The sequence below is a fragment of the Loxodonta africana genome, chromosome 9 (assembly GCF_030014295.1).
Source record: "Loxodonta africana isolate mLoxAfr1 chromosome 9, mLoxAfr1.hap2, whole genome shotgun sequence".
NCBI classification, from domain to species: Eukaryota; Metazoa; Chordata; class Mammalia; order Proboscidea; family Elephantidae; genus Loxodonta; species Loxodonta africana.
Window position 1 is genome coordinate 8921956 of NC_087350.1, and position 22208 is coordinate 8944163.

A 22208-nucleotide genomic window follows, 5' to 3' on the forward strand; every position below is an offset into this window, starting at 1 on the left:
AGAGCCAAATCAAAGGACAGGCCAGCCAGGTATGTGGCCAGGTTCCACTCTTTATGAGGTGCAAAAGCATCGCTGGGGATCTAGGACATGTCTGGGAGAGTAAAAAGATGAAGAAAAATGCATTTACCAGAACTCCTCTTGGCCATGTGGAAGGAAAACATCAGGAAGCCACCTAGGGCAGGGAATGAGACCTCAAGGGGCAGAGCTTGGGGGCAATAACTGCTAACTAAATTGCCTTCGAAGACATTTTTCCCGAGCTGCTTATGCAAATTTGGGGACAGAAATTAACTACTCAGGTGAACAGAGATTCATGAGGCCGAGGTGTCACCATGAACCTTTTTGACACTGCCCTAAGCAGTGCCCAGCTTCTCCAAGTACATGTCGAACAGATATTTAAAGGCTCCCAGTTGGAGGGCACCACATTTGCTCTTGCCTTATCTCTCACAAGTTTCAAGTCTGGTCATAAAAATGCAAACATACAGATAAGTCTCCACAGAAAAGACAGCACACCTGTTCACCCCACCATGTCAGCAGAGGCTCTGGCTCATCTTCTGAGAGGCAGCAGCCACAGAGTCTTGGAATCTTCCCCAAACTGGTCCACTTACCATGTTATGTCTGCGGGATTAACCCAGGCAGTAACTTCATTGTCTCTCTGCCTCTACCCTGCACAAACACCCCTTTCATTTTCCTCTTCAACAATTTATGGCTATCTCTTCTTAAAAAAGGGCTCCTATCCTACCCATCCCCCAAATTCTCAGACTCCTAAAATCTTTCCAGATTAACCTGACCTTCCACTGAGCCCTCTCTTGGTATTCTCAAAATTCATCAACTAGCTGTATTAATTTTCCTCCCTCTGCAAATTGATTTCTTCCTTTCCTTCACAGCTCACATCCAATCTTCTTGGATTTATTCCCAAGATATATCCTAAATATGGCCACCTCTTCTCTTTCACCACACAGTTCCACCAATGCAGAAGCACCACACACTTTCAGAGGAATGGGCTGCTTGAATTCCACTGCAGCCACATTTACCAAATGCTAGTTCCCAGGAGAAACATGTAAGACCTCTCCAGATTCCAGGAAGCAAATGTTAGCAGCTCCCACAACCCACACCTCTCTCCTTTCACTCCTGCCTTGTCTACAGAGTTCAGTTGCCTTTTTATTTTTTTTAAAGCCTCTTGTGCTTACAAAGTTGGCTGGGCTCCCTGCTGTGTTGTCATTATGGGAAATACCAGAGTGTTTGAAAAAAAGGTGGGCACACTGAGCCAGCTGCCACATGCAGCAATCTTCCGAAGGGCTTGAGTGTTGGCAGTTCAACAGAGCAGGAGGTTCAATGAGGAACAAAGAGAAAAGAGTTATGGCACAAGCTAAGTAGAGTGCAGTGTTTTGGGCTTAAGTCAGCCCAGCAAAAGCAGAAAAACATTGTCTTTGAGTCTCCCCCAACTTCATTCATGAAATGAACAATGGGTGATCACAAAGCAAAGGAGAAAGGAAGAAAAAGAAAAAAAAAGGTGCATCTACATTTCATTGTACTAGACACTTAATACATACTTTGACCTTTAATTATCACACACACACACACACACACAAACACTTCTGTGATCAAGGTATTATTAAGATAATTTTACAAATAAGGAAACTAAAGCTTGAAGAGATTAAATAACATATTAACGTGCTACAACTACTAATTGATGGCGACAGGGTTTGAATGCAGGTCATTCTGGCTTCAGAAGGGCATTGGTTCTAGAATTCCAATTAATCCATCCAAGAAATGTTATGCTCCAAACTGCCAAACCTTATGGGACAGGGAAGACATTTTATGTATTCCCACATGGAGCTTATGATTTAGTTGAGGCGATAAGACCAACAAACATGAATGAATCACAAGAACTACAAGTTGGTGTGTAATTAAGGACTGTCAGGATTCAGGAAAGAGGAACATCAGTGAAAGCTGGTATATCCTGGGGCTCAAGGTAAAAGTCAAAGTGAGTTAACATTTGTATCTACAAAGTAAAAGGGCTGAGTGTCCAGTTCCAGATAAGATGGCGTAAGCACATTCCATCCTATTTCTGCTGCTAATTACAACCAAATATAAAGCAACTATTACAAGACTCTGAAAGGACCTGGTGGTGAGTTCCTTGGAATGTTTTTGCTTCTCACATATCCTGGCCTCGGTCCTACATCAGTCTGCCACCCAGAGTAACCAATTGGCAGGAAACTAAATAAATACATAAAACCCCCAAGGGTCATGGTTTCATGGGTCTCTCCAGTCAGTTGGCCTAATATTGTTTTCGAGTTTCTGCTGTACCTCCTAGTTCAGTAAGTAATACCTGGGGTCTTAAAAGCTGTGAGCAGCCACCCAAAATGCAACAATTCGTGTCTAGTCACCTGGAGCAACAGAAAAAAGGAGACCTAGGAACCAGAAAAGGAAATGGATCACAGGCCTTGTTGCCTTCATGAACGATACTACCTACTTTTGCCATGAGACAGAAGAAATGGGCGGTGTCTGGCCATCATTACTGAATATTTCGATCAAGGACCCAATAGGTGGATCTTGATCAAAAGAAGGAAAAAATGTGGAACAAAACTTCAAATTCTTATTGGAAACCAAACTTACTGGGTACCTTGAAACTGAAGGAATTGCCCAATCTGTTGCCTAGAAAAACTTTTAAGCTTTGAACAGAAAGTATCCTATGAAGTCATCTTTAAACTAAACAACCATTTAGCTCATTTAATAATCTCCTTGAGTATTGTCTTCTTTTAAAGTATTAAATGGACAAGAGTAACTCTAAAACATAGACGAGAACTTTACGGGGCAGAGAGACAAAGTTAACGGTAGTGAAACAATATGGAAAAAGATAGGGAAAATGGCGCCAAAATGTGAAGCATGTAACCATTGTCAAAGGAGTATACATGTAAAAATTGTTGAATGCGTGTTTTGTTGTGCATATTTTCACCAAAAATAAAAATGATTAAATAAAAAATAAAATCCCCAAGGAAAACCCTCTACCTCTAGTCAAACACTGGAAACACTGGTGGCATAACGGTTAAGTGCTACGGCTGCTAACCAAGAGGTCGGCAGTTTGAATCCTCCAGGCGCTCCTTGGAAACTCTATCAGGCAGTTCTACTCTGTCCTATAGAGTTGCTATGAGTCAGAATTGACTCGATGGCAGTGGGTTTTCTAGTCAAACACTAGGAAGAGGGTAGCCCTGCAGGATGATGTCTTTTATACTATACCCACTCTACTCTAGGCAAAATACCACAAAAGAAGTCACACCCATCTATACCAGGCTTATAGTAAATGGTGGTGAAACACTGTCAACCAATTCCACCCTATAGAGACCATAGGGTGGAGCATTGTCAATCACCTCTGACCCTCATTAAGAAAAAGCCAGCAAAGAGACAGTGCATTTTCAGGCCATTTGATACAGCTGGCATAGAGACTGTGGAGAGGAGCTACGCCCACAATCCCCTCCCCTCGCTAAGGGAGCACAAGCAGGGGGGCTGCCCCTCAACTGTGTATTGTAATGGCTAAAATGAACAATACTAACAATACCAGGTGTGGGCAAGGATACAGAGCAACTGGATCTCTCAAACACTGCCTGTAGGAATGCAAAGCGGTACAGCCACTTTGGAAAACGGTTTATCGGTTTGTTTGTTTTTTTATATGATCCAGCAATCCTACTTTTGAGTGTTTACTGTAAAAGAAAAAAAAAATTATGTTCACACAAAACCTTTTACATAAATGTTAGTAAGAGTTTTATTTGTTATAGCCAAAAATTGGAAGCAATCTAAGTATCCTTCAGTGGGTGAATGGATAAACAAACTGTGGTACATCTGTAATACACAACACTACTCAGCAATAAGCAGGAATAAATTATTGATACATGCAGCAACTTGGATGGATCTCAAAAAGTCTTATACTGAGTGAAGAAAAAAAAGGCAATCGAAAAGGTTATATTTATGTAACTGTCTCACATGACAAATTATAGTTCTGGAAAACAAATCAACAGTGACCAGGGGCTGGGGTTGGTGGGAGGGTGTGTCGGTAAAGTGGTGGTATGTGGGAGTTTCTTTGGACTTATGGAACAGTTTTGTATCCTGATTGAGATGGTGGCTTTACAAATCTATAATTGTGATAGAATTTCTTAGAATTATACACATAATAATAATAAATGAGTACCTGTAATCCAAATAAGTACATGAAATCCAAATAAGATCTACAGTTTAGTTAATAGTATTATACCAGTATCATTTTCGTGTTTTTGGCCCTTGATGATTGTTCTATGATTATACAGGATGTTAGTACTGGGGAAAAGTAGGTGAATAGTACACAAAAACTCTTGTAAGATTTTTATGACCTTTTGTGAGTGTAAAATTGTTTCAAAATAAGAGGTTAAAAAAAAAGTCAAAGGAAGGCATACCAGATGAGGTGAGTGACAAGAAAAAAGACATTACTTGTCATCAAATAATCTGTGAATTTCCAGACTCTATTCTAGATAGTGGAGATACAGCAGCTCAATGAGCTCGCATTCCTTGGACAAGACAGACAAATAATGAATGGATATACTTTCACCATGATCACTGACACAAAGGAATAAGCAGGAAATGTGGTTAATGTGACAGAAGGAGCTGGGAGATGTGGACGCACTACTTTAGCTACCAGGGCTCCATGGAAGCCCTCTGAGAGGTGATTTGAGATGAAAATGAGGTGGCTGTTTGAAGAGCTAAGGGAAGAGCAATAAGACAAAGGAAAGGCAAAGACTCAGAGATGGAAAGGACTTTGCATGTTTGGGGACGAGAAAAGGCCGATGCTAGTGCAGCCTGATGAGAAAGGACAGTAGGTTTCTGAGATAAAGTCAGAGGATCAGTGCCAGATAAAGGGTGGGATACATAGGAAGCCTCCAGGGGCACCATATTCCAGGTGTCCAAAAGTTAATTTGACTAAAATATTATCAAAACAAAATAAATATCAAGTACAAAGAGAAATGGAATAGGAATAAACCCGAAGGCCAAACTTAGATCCAAGAAATCAATAGCAGAGTACAAAATTGAATATGTGAAGAAAGACTGGAAGACGGGGCTTAGTTGACAGCCAGCAGCTCCTTACTCAAAGTCAATAGCTCCTCAATAAAGCTAATGTGGTCATAAGTATACTAGTAAAGTTTCTGTACCTAGAATAAAGATGATCATAGTTCCTCCACGTGTGAGTTTTCCAGCTCTTGCTCCCTGAGATAACCCTATCTGTAGGGTTCCATGGATCCAGGAGCTGCTCATCCACGGAGAAGATTGTGATATCCAAACCCATGTACCAAGTTCAGTAAAGAGGGAAGCCCAAATCTAAGAGAGGGCCAAAGGGGAGTGACAGGATTCGATTTGTATTTTGAAAAGATAATTCTTTTAAGAAGAACGGATTGGAGAACGAATGAAATGAAATCAGGGAAATCCATCAGGAGGCTCTTATGGTTAGGCGGGTAAGGTGGTGGTGACAGTGGTGGGGAGAAGTAAATGGATTCAAGTTTTAAGTTGGATATAAAACCTAAGGACTGGGTGATGAGTTTTATGTGGATAGAGAAGAGATTGAGGGTGCTAAAGAGTTCACATCTGAGGTTTGGTGTTTAAGGTGGAGATATAGAGTATGCTGATGTGTGGATGGGAATGATCAGGAAAAAGGGAAAGATGGAGGATTCTGTAAAGAGAGAAATATAGGAGGGCCAGAGTCCTCGGGAAGGGAAGAGGAAACGGGGGCCGGCTCAGGTGGAAGAATTGTCCACAGATAAGCACAGAGAAGGGAAACAGTGGAGACTCAGGCAGGGTGAGGATTTGACAATGGGAAGATGAAGGGATTTCCCTCCAAGTGCATCCATTTCTCAATGAAAGGCAAAGTCATCAGATTTAAGGGAGAAATGAGCTAGAAGAAGTTATAGGCTAGAAAATGTATAAAAAATAAAATGCTTTCAGAGTCTGAGAAAGCAAACTTACAAGAGAAAACTGGTAGTATTGCTGGGCAGCGGCAAGTGCAGACACGGAGGAGGAAGATCATTGGCTGCAAGAGTTAGGACCTACCAAAATTAGGGCTAGCTCTCCCTTCTGGACTAGGCTTCCTTTTCTCGTAATTACAGGGAGATGGAAATTTCATCATCGCACAACGCAAAGGTTAATCAAGAAGCTTTACTTGTCCTTTATTACCCATCCAACCTGATATCCTAAGTGGTATTGAAATAGTACCCTCTGCTTATCAACCTTGCTTGGCTTTGAGCTTTTTCACTAGTCCAAGCCATGCTGGCATGACTCACTTGAACGGAGGGGCAAACATGAGGGGCTGGTCATGGCCAAATGCCTGTAGCCAAGCACCCTTAGAGTGACCTGGAAATGGTGTTTTCTTTGGGGGGGGGGGCGTTTAGGCAAGTGCTTTTGACCTTCCCAACATCAATTTCCCCCATCCCGACATCAATTTCCCTTTCCCAATGTTGATTTCCCTATTTTAATATCAATTTCTTTTATTATCAGTAATTTTGACCTCCCAGCATCAATTTTTCCTGTCTCTTTCCTAAGTGGCTCCATTTGGTGCAAAAGTATTTTCCTCTTCCACATTCGCGCTCTGCAGGCAGCATGGCCCTGCCCTCAACCCAAGCCCATCTAGTCCTGGAGCTGGGGGCATCTGCCCCACTATTAGTATCACCCTGTTGCTGTGACCCTCTGTCAAGGCACCCAGCCAGACACCCAAATAACTTCCATGTCTCACCCTAGCACCATGGGATTTCCTGGGTGCCTTCCACTGGCATCGGCTGTCCTGCTCATCCTCAGCCCTCTACCATCCTTCCTCTCTTGGGCTGATGCCAAGAGTGGGGCCTGGGGAACACCCTGAACTGGCAGCTTCTGGCTTTCTTCTTAGCTGCTCAATTTTACTCTCCTCTGAAATGTTTGTGCCTGTGTCCCCTTCCCTCCTCCACCTCCTCTTACCATAATACTTGGATACTGAAAAGAGTGGGTTTTTCTCTTTCCCATGATAATCCTTTAAGCTTTAGCTGGTAGTGGCCTGTATGTGTCTTCACAGTGAGGGTGGTATAGTGGATCTATGTGCTTCAAAGCAGACCTACCTGAGTCTGGATCCCTGCTTAGCACTTGTTTTCCAACTCTGGGAAAATCTTGTAACCTCTTTTCTCATTGGTAAATTGTAGAAGATAATAATCCCAATGTCCCTTTGAGAACTAAGTGAATTAATGTACTATATATATCTGGTGGCTAAAAGTCAGCAGTTCACTAATTTAGCTTCTTTACCCACCACTTTTAACAGAGGATCTGCAACATATAAAACTCCACCACCCAAAGGAGTGAAGTAATGCTGGAATGTCAGAAACTGCCACATATTTGTGGATGGGAGGGTAGTCTTTTGGTTTCCCTTTATGCTGTACTATGCGGACACCCACTCAGATCCACTCAAAAGACTGCCTATTAGGAGGATAATCATATGATGTGATATTCAAACCATGGCATCTTTGAGAGTGGAAGGAGGTATTGTTAATTATTACTCTGAGATGACAGATATAAACCAGCACCATCTGATCAACCTGAGCTCTAGCTGTTACGAATTGTCTGAATAAAGTCTATCCTGCTAACCTCATCATTCTATTCATCTTTGCAAACCACATTCCAGCTTCAGGATATTTAAACTAAGTTCTCCTCACATAAGAAACTCATCCCTGTGCAGCTGGGACTGGCAGCACCTGCAGAAAGCGAAGTTGTTTCCAAAACCACCAACTCAATAAACAAACAACACGTACTAGATGTGAAAACAATGTGAGATCACAAGGTCAACAAGTTATATCACACTGGACTCTACGTAGTGAGTCCTGTGACATCTCAAGGTAGAGAGGGCTCCCACTCACTCCAACACAGCGGCTTGAGCCTAACGAGCGTTATGGAATAATTAGGAGATTACACACCATCCCTGAGGGAGGATGGGATAATAGCTTCACAACAAAGAGCAAGGGAATTTCGAAACTTCAGTGGCTTTACAGGCCTCACAAGACACACAAGCTGTTCCAAAGTCAACCCGCTGGGTTTCTGCCCAGACATGTGCCAGTTCTATGATCCCACTGCCAACCGTGTGAGAGCGGCATGGCTTAGGGAGTGCAGATATTTATCTCTTCTTTCAACAAGCGGTGTGGCTGGTGCTGGAATGGGAGGTAAATTAATTAGCAATAGAGAGAAGAGTCCACAGGTAATTAGAGGGTGCTTTCCTCCTCTCTCCTTCATTTGTTTTGTCATGGCAATCCACTAAGAGCACCCTTCTCCACCTACACTCAGACTTGTTTCCTTCATTTCACAATCCCCCTCCTTGTCATTCTCAGACAGCCTTGTGAGGACTAGTCCCCAGAGGCTCTGTCAATCATAAATTCCCAACTATGGTACAATCACCATTGGTAGAAAATGAGGATGTATTAAAAATATGTAACCAGAACATAATCAATGTCACTAAAATGTACATGTAAAAAATGTTGAATTGGCAAATGTTTTGTTACATATGTTTTTACCACACTAAAAGTATTTTAAAAGTTGTAATTAAATCCTCAGGCCCGTGAATTCACAGAGGGTGTTGCCTAAGATGAACGTTCCTGAGTGGCGCAAGTTGTTTGCACTCGGCTACTAATCTGAAGGTTGGTGATTCAAGCCCACCCAGCAGCAACTTAGAAGAAAGGCCTGGTAATCTGATTCCATAAAGATTACAGCCAAGAAAACTCTGTGGAGTAGTCCCACTCTGTAGCACCTGGGTCACCGTGAGTCAGAATTGACTCTATGGCAATGGTTTGGTTTTCTTTGGTTTATTGCCTAAGATGTGGCTAAAATGTGTTGGACCGTGGTAACTCACTGTACCTCATTGTATTTCCACCCAGCTGCAAAAATCGTGAGAGGATCATTTTGGGAAATATAAGGCATACTAAGGTGGAATGGGCAGGGTACTTCCTGTAGGGGGTGTCCTGTCGAGAAAAGCTAAGGTGTTCAGAGAAACCTTTCCCAGTCAAAGCTTTGTAATACTTTGCTTTTCTGTCAACAGGCAAACTGCATTGTCCCAGTCACTTGCCCTCTGGGAATGAAAGCCTGAAGAGCAGAGTTATAAAAGGGACGGAGAGAGAACAAGCGTTGCTCCTTAGGTGGGTGAGTGGGTGACCAGAGACTCCAAGGAAACACCACCACTTTCTCTACCTTCATTCACTATGTGCTGTCCTGAGACCTGAGGGGACATAGAGACACCCAGCCATGCCTACTTCCATGTAGGAATACTTAATAGTTAGGCTGAACTTACCAGTGGTTCATTAAAAAGTTTATTGTGTTATTTAGATGAAAGGTTCATCTCAGATGTTCCAAATAAACACAAGGTACCTGACATTTACCTGACATAGCAGTAAGTCCCTCACTGAGTAACAGATGCTTTTGTAATTTAATTCCTGTGCATTCCATGAATATTCATATGCATTAGATGAAAATGGTTTGGCTCAAGTAAGACTATGCAATGTCTCTTTGTCAGCAAACAGAAAGAGGTGTACAATTCTGCCAAACGTTTATGTACTCTTCATTAATGCATGTTAGCCATGACCCTCCCTCAACTGCTAGGTTACAGCACAATGGCTTTGCTATTACTTAGAAAGCAACAAAGGCATACCTGTCTATCACAGTCGGGGGGCAGAAGTGAAGGCTGGGCACACACTGATGGCTCTACACGAAGTAAATGACAGATACCTTATGCCTTAATGTGGCATAAAACCTGCACAGTGCCACAGACTGCTCTACCCTGGAACTTTAAAGCAAAGACTTGGACAAAGAGCAAAGCATAGCAAACCAAATGGGTCTGAGAGACACACATAGTGAAAAATCTCCATACATCTGTTCAACACATTTGGAGTTTTATACCATATCCCTCAAAATTTGCTTTTGACTGCTCTAGACCCCGAAGCTGTTTCTCTGTCTGAGCCACAAAAGTCAAATCCACTGATTTTATGCCAACGTATGTATTCTCTGAATGGTTCAGGGAATCAATCAATCAACCCCAATTTGAACCATTGCCCTTGATGCCAACCAGCCTTAGTTACTGCATCTGTTAATGATTTATTTGGAAAACACCACAAAACTCGACTAGAATTTTGTTCGTTAATTGCTGTGTCAATCATTTTTGTAGAACAGTCACTGTACATCCTAACCAGCCCCAATGGAACAATTTTCAGATGTTCCAACTTGACAAACTCTCATTAGAGAAATACTTTAATGGTTTAACTGTACAATAAGGTACACCAAATACCTTATCCCAAACTTTAGACAAGTATAACGATTATATGTGTATTACGATCATACATGTTATGCGTGATGGTTAAGTTGTGTGTCAACTTAGCTGGGCTATGATTCTCAGTGGTTTGACAGTTATGATATAATATGGCAGTTATGTAATGATGTAGTTAACTCCAGGATGAGATCTGCTACGAGCAGCCAATCAGTTAAAAGGTAATTTTCTTGGGGGGTTCAGCCTGCCTCCAGTATACAAATGGATGTTCCATAGACAATAAGTGAATGAATGAGTAAGACTGTGTTCCAATAAAACTTTATCTACAGTATGATCCCACTTACATGAAATATCTAGACTAGGCAAATGTATAGAGACCAAAGTTTATTAGAAGCCACCAAAGGTCAGAGGGAGGGGGACAAAAGGAATCATTGCTTAGGGGGCACTGAGCTTTTGTTAAGGGTGATGGAAAATTTGGAAACGGATAGTGGTGATGGTTGCACAACATGCTGAACGCGATTAATGTCATCAAACTGTACATGCAAAAAAGGTTAGATGGCAAATGTTTTATACAGTGAAACCTGTGAGAGCCAGAACTCCATGGGACTGTCTTGTTTTTCCTGCTCTTGCAAGTTTTCCACTTTTGATGGGGTGCAGTCTTGCTACTTTTCTATGGCTTCTTCTAGTGGAAAATATTTGAGTTTTGCTTCTCTGGCAAGTTTCCTACAATAAAATAAATAAATGAATGAATAAATTAATATAATAAATTTACTTACGAAAATGATTGGCTGGCCACTAGGTCGTAGTTTGTAATCCCTGATATATTGCATGCTATATATTACACTTTATTATACACTAAAAAAAAAAAAAATATACTAGATGTTATAAAATATGGTTATATACTAAATATTAGAAATATGTCACATATGTGGCCTGAATGGCTAAGAGGTAGAATTTAGATTCATTCCATGTGCACCAACAACTTCCAGGAGGCATTTGATACATGGTGAAGATGAAAACAATGATAGAAGCAAGAGTAAAAGTCTCTAAAATTAACACTGGATTTAAATGTATATTTAAAATGAATGTTTGAATACTCATTAAAATCTGGCCATAGTTTAATATGTAAACTAGCAGGCGCTTTGTCTTTGATCCTAGGGGTAAACCACCTTCTTCTCCTGAGACATGCCACCTTCCTGGCAGGAGCTGCTCTTCTACTCCCAAGTTCCAAACACGCTACAAGTAGAATTTGTCATACCTTCACTCCTTGATTGGGCTTCTCAGTAACTCAAAAGATATGTGCTTTGCTATATCTCACCTGTAGCATCCTTGACATGTTAATAGAAACTTCATTTCTGCATTGTTTCATAGTATTTTTGATGGCGTGATATGGAACAGCCTTCCTTGATTTTGAGTTGCATTTTCACATGATGGAGCCACAAGTGTTTTCCTAATCCTCTAAGATTTCCCACAGGATCATAGCTTCCTTGGAGGTTTGTGAGCCATTAGCGGTCTACAAGAGGACCTCGTAACCGTCACCTATTAGTGAGATTTCCTGGTGAAGCTTTACCAGGACTAGTTATTCCTGGTTCTCCTTTAACATTGACTCTTGTATGGCACGGTTTTGAGGGGGCTTCTATCCCCCAGTGAAGAAACTATGAGTCTGCGTGTGCATACATGTCTGTGTGTATATGTGTGTGTGTGTATGCATGTAAGAGAAGTGGAATGTCACCAGAGATATGTTCATGACTGTGTGGGTAAGGAGGAAAAAAGGAGAAAAGTTTTCAAAAGTGAAGGAGAAGCAAGAATTATGGGAAAATTTTTTAAATTAAATTAAGCTTGATGGATGGTTAAAAGCTTTGAAAAAAAGTGAGCTCTATGAGTGACAGGTCTGTAGTCCAAAAATACCTTCAACTGAAGGATGAAGGGTAGATATTGTAAGAGGAAATGAAATAGGAATAAATCTGAAGGTTGGTACTTAGATCCAAGAAATTAATAGCACAGTACAAAACTGAGTATGTGAAGAAAGACTGGGAGGTAGGGCTTAGTTGATAGTATACTCAAAGTCAATATCTCCTCAGTAAAGTTAATGTGCTCATAAGTATATTAGTAAAGTTACCATATCATACGTAGAATAAAGATGATCATAATGTCACCATGTATGAGTTTGCCAGCTCTCACTTCCTGGGATAACCCTGCCTGTACGGTTCCATGGATCCAGGAGCTGCTTATCCAAGGAGAAGATTGGGACGTTCAAACCCATGTACCAAGATCAGTGAAGAGGGAAGCCCAAATCTAAGAGAGGGCCAAAGAATAGTGGAAGCATTGAAAGTAGAGAAAAAAGCAAGAAGCATATGGAAGTGTGTCCACATGCTGTTGGTCATGGTGTCTGTTTTTGAGCCTTCCAGGGCTATAGACCTGGGTGACCAAGGGGCAAACACATGTTCTACTCTGAGGGTTAAGACCATACTAGAGCAATAGGGCTATTGGCAGAAGTCACTTTAAAAGTACTTACTAGGAGGTGAGGTGCTTAAAACCTTTGTTATATGGGGGAAAGGGGTTAACAAGAAATGGAACTGGGGCTGTGGCCTGGAAAAGAGGCTACAAAAGAAGAGAGGCATGTGGGGCACAAGACTGTTATCTTTAAATATGTGAACAGCTGTACTATGGAATGGATGTTTGGATCTGCTTCAGGAGTTACCAACACAAATTACACAAACATAGGTTTCAAATAGAAAATTATCATCAATAGATATGAGATGAGCGGGAACAATTCCAACACAAGGAGAGATCTGTTATGTGTTGTAACATGTGGCGTGTAGGTGTTCCCATCTCCAGGACGTTTGAGTAGAGCCTAGAAAGTCATCTGAACCCTTCTCCTGGCTCTTCTCTGAGTAGCTACAAGACCTTGAGCAAATCATTTACAACTGTCCTGATGCATTTCCAGGGTAATTGGGAATAATGTATCTCAATGCATTTTACAATCCATAAAACATAATGTCAGGTCTTATTATGTGGTTCTGGGTGATTGGTGGTGGAACTAGAGTAAGTAATTGACACCTCCTAGGCTTACTCATTGAAAGACAGATGAGGGCACTGAAGAGTTGTTCAGCTGCCCCATCGGCTCCTCTCCACTATCTCTCACAAGGTTTTAGTAAGTCCTGAAGTCTTGCTCCATACATGCCTTTTGCTTAATACATTCTCCACGCTCTTCTGCTTACCCTCACGTTCTTAGTCCTTCTATGCGCTTCTCCACAGCCCCTCAGCCCACCACTAAAATTTGGTATGTTCTGGAAAGTCTTGGCCAAGTCAAAAAACTGGTTGATGCCTCAATTTCCTCATCCCTGAGAGTCAGTGAATAATCCTGCCCCACCCCCTCATCAGGTTGTTATGGGAATGAAATAACTCAATATAAGTAAAGCTGTTTCAAAACGTATAAAGCACTTTTTTATTTTAGTAACCATTTATTAAGAGCTTTCTAAGTCCCATATTTGCTGAAGATCATTCAAAAACGGCTGCAGCAGTATATCGACAGGGAACTGCCAGAAATTCAGGCCAGTTTCAGAAGAGGACGTGGAACCAGGGATAGCATTGCTGATGTCAGATAGATCCTGGCTGAAAGCAGAGAATACCAGAAGGATGTTTATCTGTGTTTTATTGACTATGCAAAGGCATTTGACTGTGTAGATCATAACAAATTATGGATAACATTTGGAAGAATGGGAATTCCAGAACACTGAATTCTGCTCATGAGAAATCTTTACATAGATCAAGAGGCAGTTGTTCAGACAGAACAAGGGGATACTGATTGATTTAAAGTCAGGAAAGGCGCGCATCAGGGTTGTATTCTTTCATCATACCTATTTAATCTGTATGCTGAACAAATAATACGAGAAGCTGGGCTATATGAAGAAGAATGGGGCATCAGGATTGGAGGAAGACTCATTAACAACCTGCGTTATGCAGATGACACAACCTTACTTGCTGAAAGTGAAGAGGACTTGAAGCACTTACTAACGAAGATCAAAGACCACAGCCTTCAGTGTGGATTACACCTCCACATAAAGAAAACAAAAATCCTCACAACTGGACCAATGAGCAACATCATGATAAACGGAGAAAAGATTGAAGTTGTCAAGGATTTCATTTTACTTGGATCCACAATCAACAGCCATTGAAGCAGCAGTCAAGAAATCAAAAGATGCATTGCATTGGGCAAATCTGCTGCAAAGGACCTCTTCAAAGTGTTGAAGAGCAAAGTAACCCTGAAGACTAAGGTGCACCTGACCCAAGCCATGGTATTTTCAATGGCATCATATGCATGTGAAAGTTGGACAATGAATAAGGAAGACCAAAGAAGAGTTGACGCCTTTGAATTGTGGTGTTGGTGAAGAATATTGAACATACCATGGACTGCCAAAAGAATGAACAAACTTGTCTTGGAAGAAGTGTGGCCAGAATGCTCCTTAGAGGCAAGGATGGCGAGACTGCGTCTTACATACTCTGGACGTGTTGTCAGGAGGGATCAGTCCCTGGAGAAGGACATCATGCTTGGCAGAGTACAGGGTCAGCGGAAAAGAGGAAGACCCTCAACGTGGTGGATTGACACAGTGGCTGCACCAATTAGATCAAGCATAACAATGATTGTAAGGATGGCTCAGGACCAGGCAGTGTTTTGTTCTGTTGTGCATGGGGTTGCTATGAGTCAGAACCGACTCGACGGCACCTAACAACAACGAGTCCCATATAGAGCCATGGTGGTGCAGTGGTTAAGAGCTTGGCTGCTAACCCACAGGTCGGCAGTTCGAATGCATCAGCCACTCCTTGGAAACCCTGTAGGGGCAGCTCTACTTTGTTCTATACGGTTTGATTTGGCAAAAGGTTTGATTTGGTTTAAATCCCATATGTCCATGTCCCCATTCTAAAATAATTTCTAAACATAGCCTTCTAATTCTCAAAAGTATCCTGTTAAAATATTAAGTCCACTTTACACAAGAAGAAACACAGATTCCATCACAGGACTTCAAAATAACAGAGGCAGGATTTAAATATGGCTCTGTTTAATTCCAAAACTTAGGTTCTTCACCACTTCATATACTGCCTACATGATTACTATTATCACCTTTGGGCAAAGTGGAGAGGAAATCCTGGAGAAAGAAGGATGAGCACACTAACTCCTGCATACCTCAGAAACAAGAAAATTCGCCAAACAAACTGGAGGAGAGGGAAGAAAAGGATTGTAAACACACCACATGAACTGCCGTGGAAGACAAACGCACTCGTACGCACAGAGAACATCAAGTTGAAGCCAGGCTGGGTGTCAGAATGGTAAAACATCATCCTGACAGTTGTGAAATGCTGGAAGAATTTAATTACACTGATGTGTGTCTGCTGGAAAGTTTCCCAGGGATTCACGCACCGCATCAGCATTCTGCAGCCAAATTAATCAACAGATTGTTATCAAGACACAAATCTGCTTGCAAAGATATTTTTGTGGAGTTTAATATAAAAGAAAGACATGCTTGTTAATATAAAAGAAAGACTTAAAATGCTAAGGGAAATCACATGCTTGGCAGTTCCCAGTATCATCTGAAAAGAAGACTAGTAATTGGAAAGAGGCATAAATTCTTTCACTATCATTTTGTACACCTCAGCATGGAAGTCTTATACATGTTTTGTTAGATTTACACCTAAGTCTTCCAACTTTTTTTTTTTTGAGTGATTTTATTTTTAATTTTGGTTTCCTTGTGCTCATTGCTAGTGTGTTACTGTCGCTGCTGGTTGCCACTCCCTCTCATGGTGACCTTATTATAACAGAACCAAACGTTGCCCAGTCCTGTGCCATCTTCATAATCTTTGATATGTTTGAAGCCATCATTGTGGCTATCGAGCCAATCCATCTTACTGAGGTTTTCCCTCATTTTGTTGGTATAAAAAATGCAATTGATTTTTGTATGGTAAAACCTGTGAAAGCCAGAACCTGCATAAAGTGGAAACCTGCTTGTCAGAGAAGAAAAACGCAAATATTTTCCACAAAATGAGCAATAGAAAGTGGTGAGACTGCACCCTGTCAAAGGCAGAAAACTTGCAAGACCCAAAAAAACAAGGCAACTCTGACACATTCCGGTTCTCACAGGTTTCACTGTATAATGAATGATCTTCTAACCTGTGACCTTGTTCCAGTCACTTTTCAGCTCTAGGAGGGTTGCTCGGTTGTTTCTTTTTTTAATTCTATATAGACCACCACATCATCCACAGATAAGGAAAGTTATAATTCTTCCTTTCTGGTTGATTTCTTGCCTTATTGTGCTGTATAGAATTTCCAGGACTATGTTGAATAGCAGTGGTGAGAATGGCGTCCTTGCCTTTTACCTGATCTTAGGGAGAAGACATTCAGTCTTTCACCATTATGTATGCTGAAAGGTTTTTTGTACATATTATTTATCAAGTTGAACATCGACTAATTCTTTTTGGTGTAATGACTCTGTGTATTCCTTCTATCTTCTTTTGATGCTTTCTTCATCATTTACTATTTTCCCCAGAGAACCCTTCACTATTGCAACTCAGGGCTTGAATTTTTTCTTCAGTTCTTTCAGCTTGAGAAATGCTGAGCGTGTTCTTCCCTTTTGGTTTTCCATCTCCAGCTCATTGCACATGTCATTGTAATACTTTACTTTGTCTTCTCGAGACATCCTCCAAAATCTTCAGTTCTTTTAATTCATCAATTCTTCCTTTTGCTTTAGATGCTCGACATTCAAGAGCAAGTTCCAGAGTCTCCTCTGACTTCCATCTTGGTCTTTTCTTTCTTTCCTGTCTTTTCAATGACCTCTTGCTTTCTTCATGTATGATGTCCTTGATGTCATTCCACAACTTGCATGGTCTTTGGTCACTAGTGTTCAATGCATCAAATCTATTCTTCAGATGGTCTCTAAATTCAGGTGGGATATACTCTAGGTCATATTTGGCTCTCATGGACTTGCTCTGATTTTTTTCTTCAGTTTCAACTTGAACTTGCATATGAGCAACTGATGGTCTGTTCCACAGTCAGCCCCTGGCCTTGTTCTGACTGATGATATTAAGCTTTTCCATTGTCTCTTTCCACAGATGCAGTCAATTTGATTTCAGTGTGTTTCATCTGGAACATATACCAAAAAGACTTAGTCGATGTTCAACCATTTCAAGAGGTGGCATATGATCAGGAACCAATAGTACTAAAGGAAGAAGTCCAAACTGTTCTGAAGGCATTGGCCAAAAATAAGACTCCAGGAATTGATGGAATATCAATTGAGATGTTTCAACAAACAGATGCAGCGCTGGAGGTGCTCACTCGTCTATGCCAAGAAATATGGAAGACAGCTTCCTGGGCAACTGACTAGAAGAGATCCATACTTATGTCTATTCCCAAGAAAGGTGATCCAACCGAATGTGGAAATTATAGAACAATAACATTAATATCACACGCAAGCAAAATTTTGCTGAAGATCATTCAAAAACGGCTGAAGCAGTATATCGACAAGGAACTGCCAGAAATTCAGGCCAGTTTCAGAAGAGGACGTGGAACCAGGGATAGCATTGCTGATATCAGATGGATCCTGGCTGAAAGCAGAGAATACCAGAAGGATGTTTACCTGTGTTTTATTGACTATGCAAAGGCATTCGACTGTGTGGATCATAACAAATTATGGATAACACTGCAAAGAATGGGAATTCCAGAACTCTTAATTGTGCTCATGAGGAAACTTTACATAGATCAAGAGGCAGTTGTTTGGACAAAACAAGGGGATACTGATTGGTTTAAAGTCAGGAAAGGTGTGTGTCAGGGTTGTATCCTTTCACCGTACCTATTCAATCTGTATGCTGAGAAAATATCCAAGAAGCTGGACTATATGAAGAAGAATGGGGCATCCGGATTGGAGGAAGACTCATTAACAACCTGCGTTATGCAGATGACACAACCATGCCTGATGAAAGCGAAGAGGGCTTGAAGTACTTACTGATGAAGATCAAAGACCACAGCCTTCAGTGTGGATTGCACCTCAACACAAAGAAAACAAAAATCCTCAGAACTGGACCAATGAGCAACATCACGATAAATGGAGAAAAGATTGAAGTTGTCAAGGATTTCATTTTACTTGGATCCACAATCAACAGCCATGGAAGCAGCAGTCAAGAAATCAAAAGATGCATTGCAACGGGCAAATCTGCTGCAAAGGACCTCTTCAAAGCGTAGAAAAGCAAAGATGTCACCTTGAAGACTAAAGTATGCCTGACCCAAGCCATGGTATTTTCAATGGCATCATATGCATGTGAAAGTTGGACAATGAATAAGGAAGACCAAAGAAGAATTGATGCCTTTAAATTGTGGTGTTGGCTGAGAATATTGAATATACCATGGACTGCCAAAAGAATGAACAAGCCTGACTTAGAAGAAGTACAACCAGAATACTCCTTAGAAGCAAGGATGGCGAGACTGCGTCTTGCATAATTTGGACGTGTTCTCAGGAGGGATCAGTCCCTGGAGAAGGACATCATGCTTGGCAGAGTACAGGGTCAGCGGAAAAGAGGAAGACCCTCAACAAGGTGGATTGACACAGTGGCTACAACAATGAGCTCAAGCATAACAACGATTGTAGAGATGGCTCAGGACCAGGCAGTGTTTTGTTCTGTTGTGCACAGGGTCGCTATGAGTCGGAACCGACTCGACAGCACCTAGCAACAACAACATTTATCAAGTTGAGGAAGTTTCTTTTATTCCCAGTTTTTTGAGAACTTTTATCATAAATGGGAGGTGAATTTCATCAAATGCTTTTTCTGTATCAATTGATGTAGTCACGTGATTTTTCTTCTTTAGCTTATTAATATGGTGGATTACATTCAGTGATTTTCCAGTATTGAACCAGTCTTGCATATCAGAAATAAACTACCCTTGCTAATGCAGCACAATTCTTTTGCATATTGTTGAATTCTACTTAGCAATATTTTATTAAAATTTTTTGCATTTATATTAATGAACGATGCTGATTTATAGTTTTATTTTTTGTACTGACTTTGGTTTTGGTTTTAGGGTAATACTGGCTTCATATAATGATTTGGGAACTGTTTCCTCCTCTTCTATTTTCTATAAGAGATTGTGTAGAATTGGTGATAATTCTTTAAACATTTGGTACAAATCTCCAGTGAAACCAACGGGCCTGAAGATTTCTTTTTTGGAAGTTTTCCTTATGAATTTATTTCACAGTTATAAGTCTCTTGAAATTATCTATTTCCTATTAGATAAATTGCGGTATTTGATTTTTCAAGGTATTGATCCATTTCCTCTAAGTAGTGAAAATTACTTGCATAGAGTTGCTTATAGTATTCCCATATTATCCTCTGATATCTACAGGGTCGATAGTGATAGCCCCTGTTTCAGTCCTAATTTTGTAATCTATGTCTTTTCTCGTTTTTTCTTTATCAGTCTTGCTAAAGGTCTGTCAGTTTTATTGATCTTTTCAAAGACATAGTTTCTTGTTTCATTGATTTTCTCTAATTTTTTTGTTTTGAATTTCATTCACTTCCGCTATTATCTTTATCACTTCCCTTTTTTCCTTTGCTTTGTCTTTTATTTTGCTCTTCTAATTTTTTTCAGTGGGAGCTTAGAGTATGTATTTCAGACTTTTCCTCTTTTCTAATATAAGGACTTAGTACTATAAATTTCCCTCTCGGTGCTGCTTTAGCTGCGTCCCACAATATTTTTTATTTTATTGTGATTAAGTATATATGTGTATATAATTTTAGCCATTTTTCCAAGTACAATTCAGTAACATTTATTACATTTACCATATTGTTCAACCATCTGCACTACCTATTTCCAAAAGTTTTTCATCACTCCAAACAGAAACTCAGTGCCCCTTGTAATGGATTGAATTGTGTCCCCCCAAGATTGTGTCAACTTGGCTAGGCCACGATTCCCATATTGTGTGAAGGTCCACCATTTTGTCATCTTATGTGGTTTTCCTAAGTGTTGTAAATCCTTACCTCTATGATGTTAATGAGGCAGGATTAGAGACAGTTATGTTAATGAGGCAGGACTCAATCTACAAGATTAGATTGTATCTTGAGTCAAATCTCTTTTGAGATTTAAAAGAGAGAAGGAGGTAGAGAAATAGGGGCACCTCACACCACCAAGAAACAAGAGCCAGGAGAATAGCGCTTCCTTTGGACTCAGGGTCCCTGCACTGAGAAGCTCTTAGACCAGGGGAAGATTGATGACAAGGACCTTCCTCCAGAGCCAACAGAGTGAGGAAGCCATCTCCTGGAGCTGATGACTGAATTTGGACTTCCAGCCTCCTAAACTGTCAGAGAATAAATTTCTCTTTGTTAAAGCCATCCACTTGTGGTATTTCTGTTATGACAGCATTAGTTAACTAAGATACCCCTTAAGCAATAACTCTCCATTCCCTCTTCCTCCCAGCCCCTGCTAACCACTAATAAACGTTTGTCTCTATACATTTGCCTATTCCAGTTATTTCATGTATATGGGATCATACAATATTTGTCCTTTTGTGTCTGATTTACTCCACTTAGCATACTGTTTTCAAGGTCCATTCACGTCATAACATGTATTAGAACTTCTTTGCTCTTTATGGCTGAATAATACTCTATTGTATGAATATACACACAATTTGTTTATCCATTCATCCATTGATGAACAGTTGGGCTGTTTCCACTTTTTGGGTATTGTGAATAAAGCTGCAATGGACACTTGTGTAACAAGTAACTGTCTGAGCCCCTGCTTTCAAGTCATTTGGGTCTACTCCTGTGAGTGGAATTGCTGAGCCATATGGTAATTCTATGTTTAACTTTTTGAGCACCCACCAAATTGTTTTCCACAGCAGTTGCACCATCTTACAATGCTACTAACAATGCAGTTTCTTCACATCCTTATCAACACTTATTATTTTATGTTTTTCTTAATAATACCCTGATTAGTGGGTTTGAAGTGGTATCTTACTGTGATTTTGATTTGCATTTTCTTAATGACGAATGACATTGAACACCTTTTCATGTGATTATTGGCCATTTGTATATCTTCTCTGGAGAAATGTCTATTCGAGTCCTTTGCCAATTTTTTAATTGGGTTGTGTGCCTATTTGGTGTTGACTTGTAGGATTAAACCCTTACCTGATGTATGGTTTCCAAATATTTTCTCCCATGTGGAAGGTCATCTTTCACTTTCTTGATAGTGTCCCCTGGCGTACAAAATTTTTTTATTTTGGTGGAGTCCAATTTATTTATTTTATTTTGTTGCTGCTGTTAGTGTCATATCTAAGAATCCATTGCCATAAACAAGATCTTGAAGCTTTACCTTTATGTTTTCTTCTAAGGGTTTTATGGTTTTAGTTCTTAAATTTAGATCACTGATGCATTCTGAGTCAATGTTTGTATATGGTGTGAGGTATAGACATAATTTCATTCTTTTGCATGTAAAGATCAGTTTTTCCAACAGTTTGTTGAAGAGACTATCCTTCCTTCATTAAATGGACTTGGCATCTTTGTAAAAACTCAATTGTCTACACAACTCTATTCCATTCATCTATATGTCTATTCTTATACAAGTACCACATTGTTTTGGTTACTGTAACTCTGTATAGTACATTTTGAAATTGGCAAGTGCAAGTCCTTCAACTTTGTTCTGCTTTTTCAAAATTGTTATGGCTATTCAAGAGTTCCTGGAATTCCATATGAATTTGAGAATCATCTTTGCCATTTCTACAAAAAAGTCTCTTGGAATTTTGAAAGAGATTGAATTGAATTTGTAGATCACTTTGAGTGTATTGTCAATAATACTGAGTCTTCCAATCTATGCACACAGGGTATCTTTCCATTTATTTAGGTCCCCATTAATTTCTTTCAGCAATGTTTAATAGTTTTTAGTGTACAAGTCTTTCAC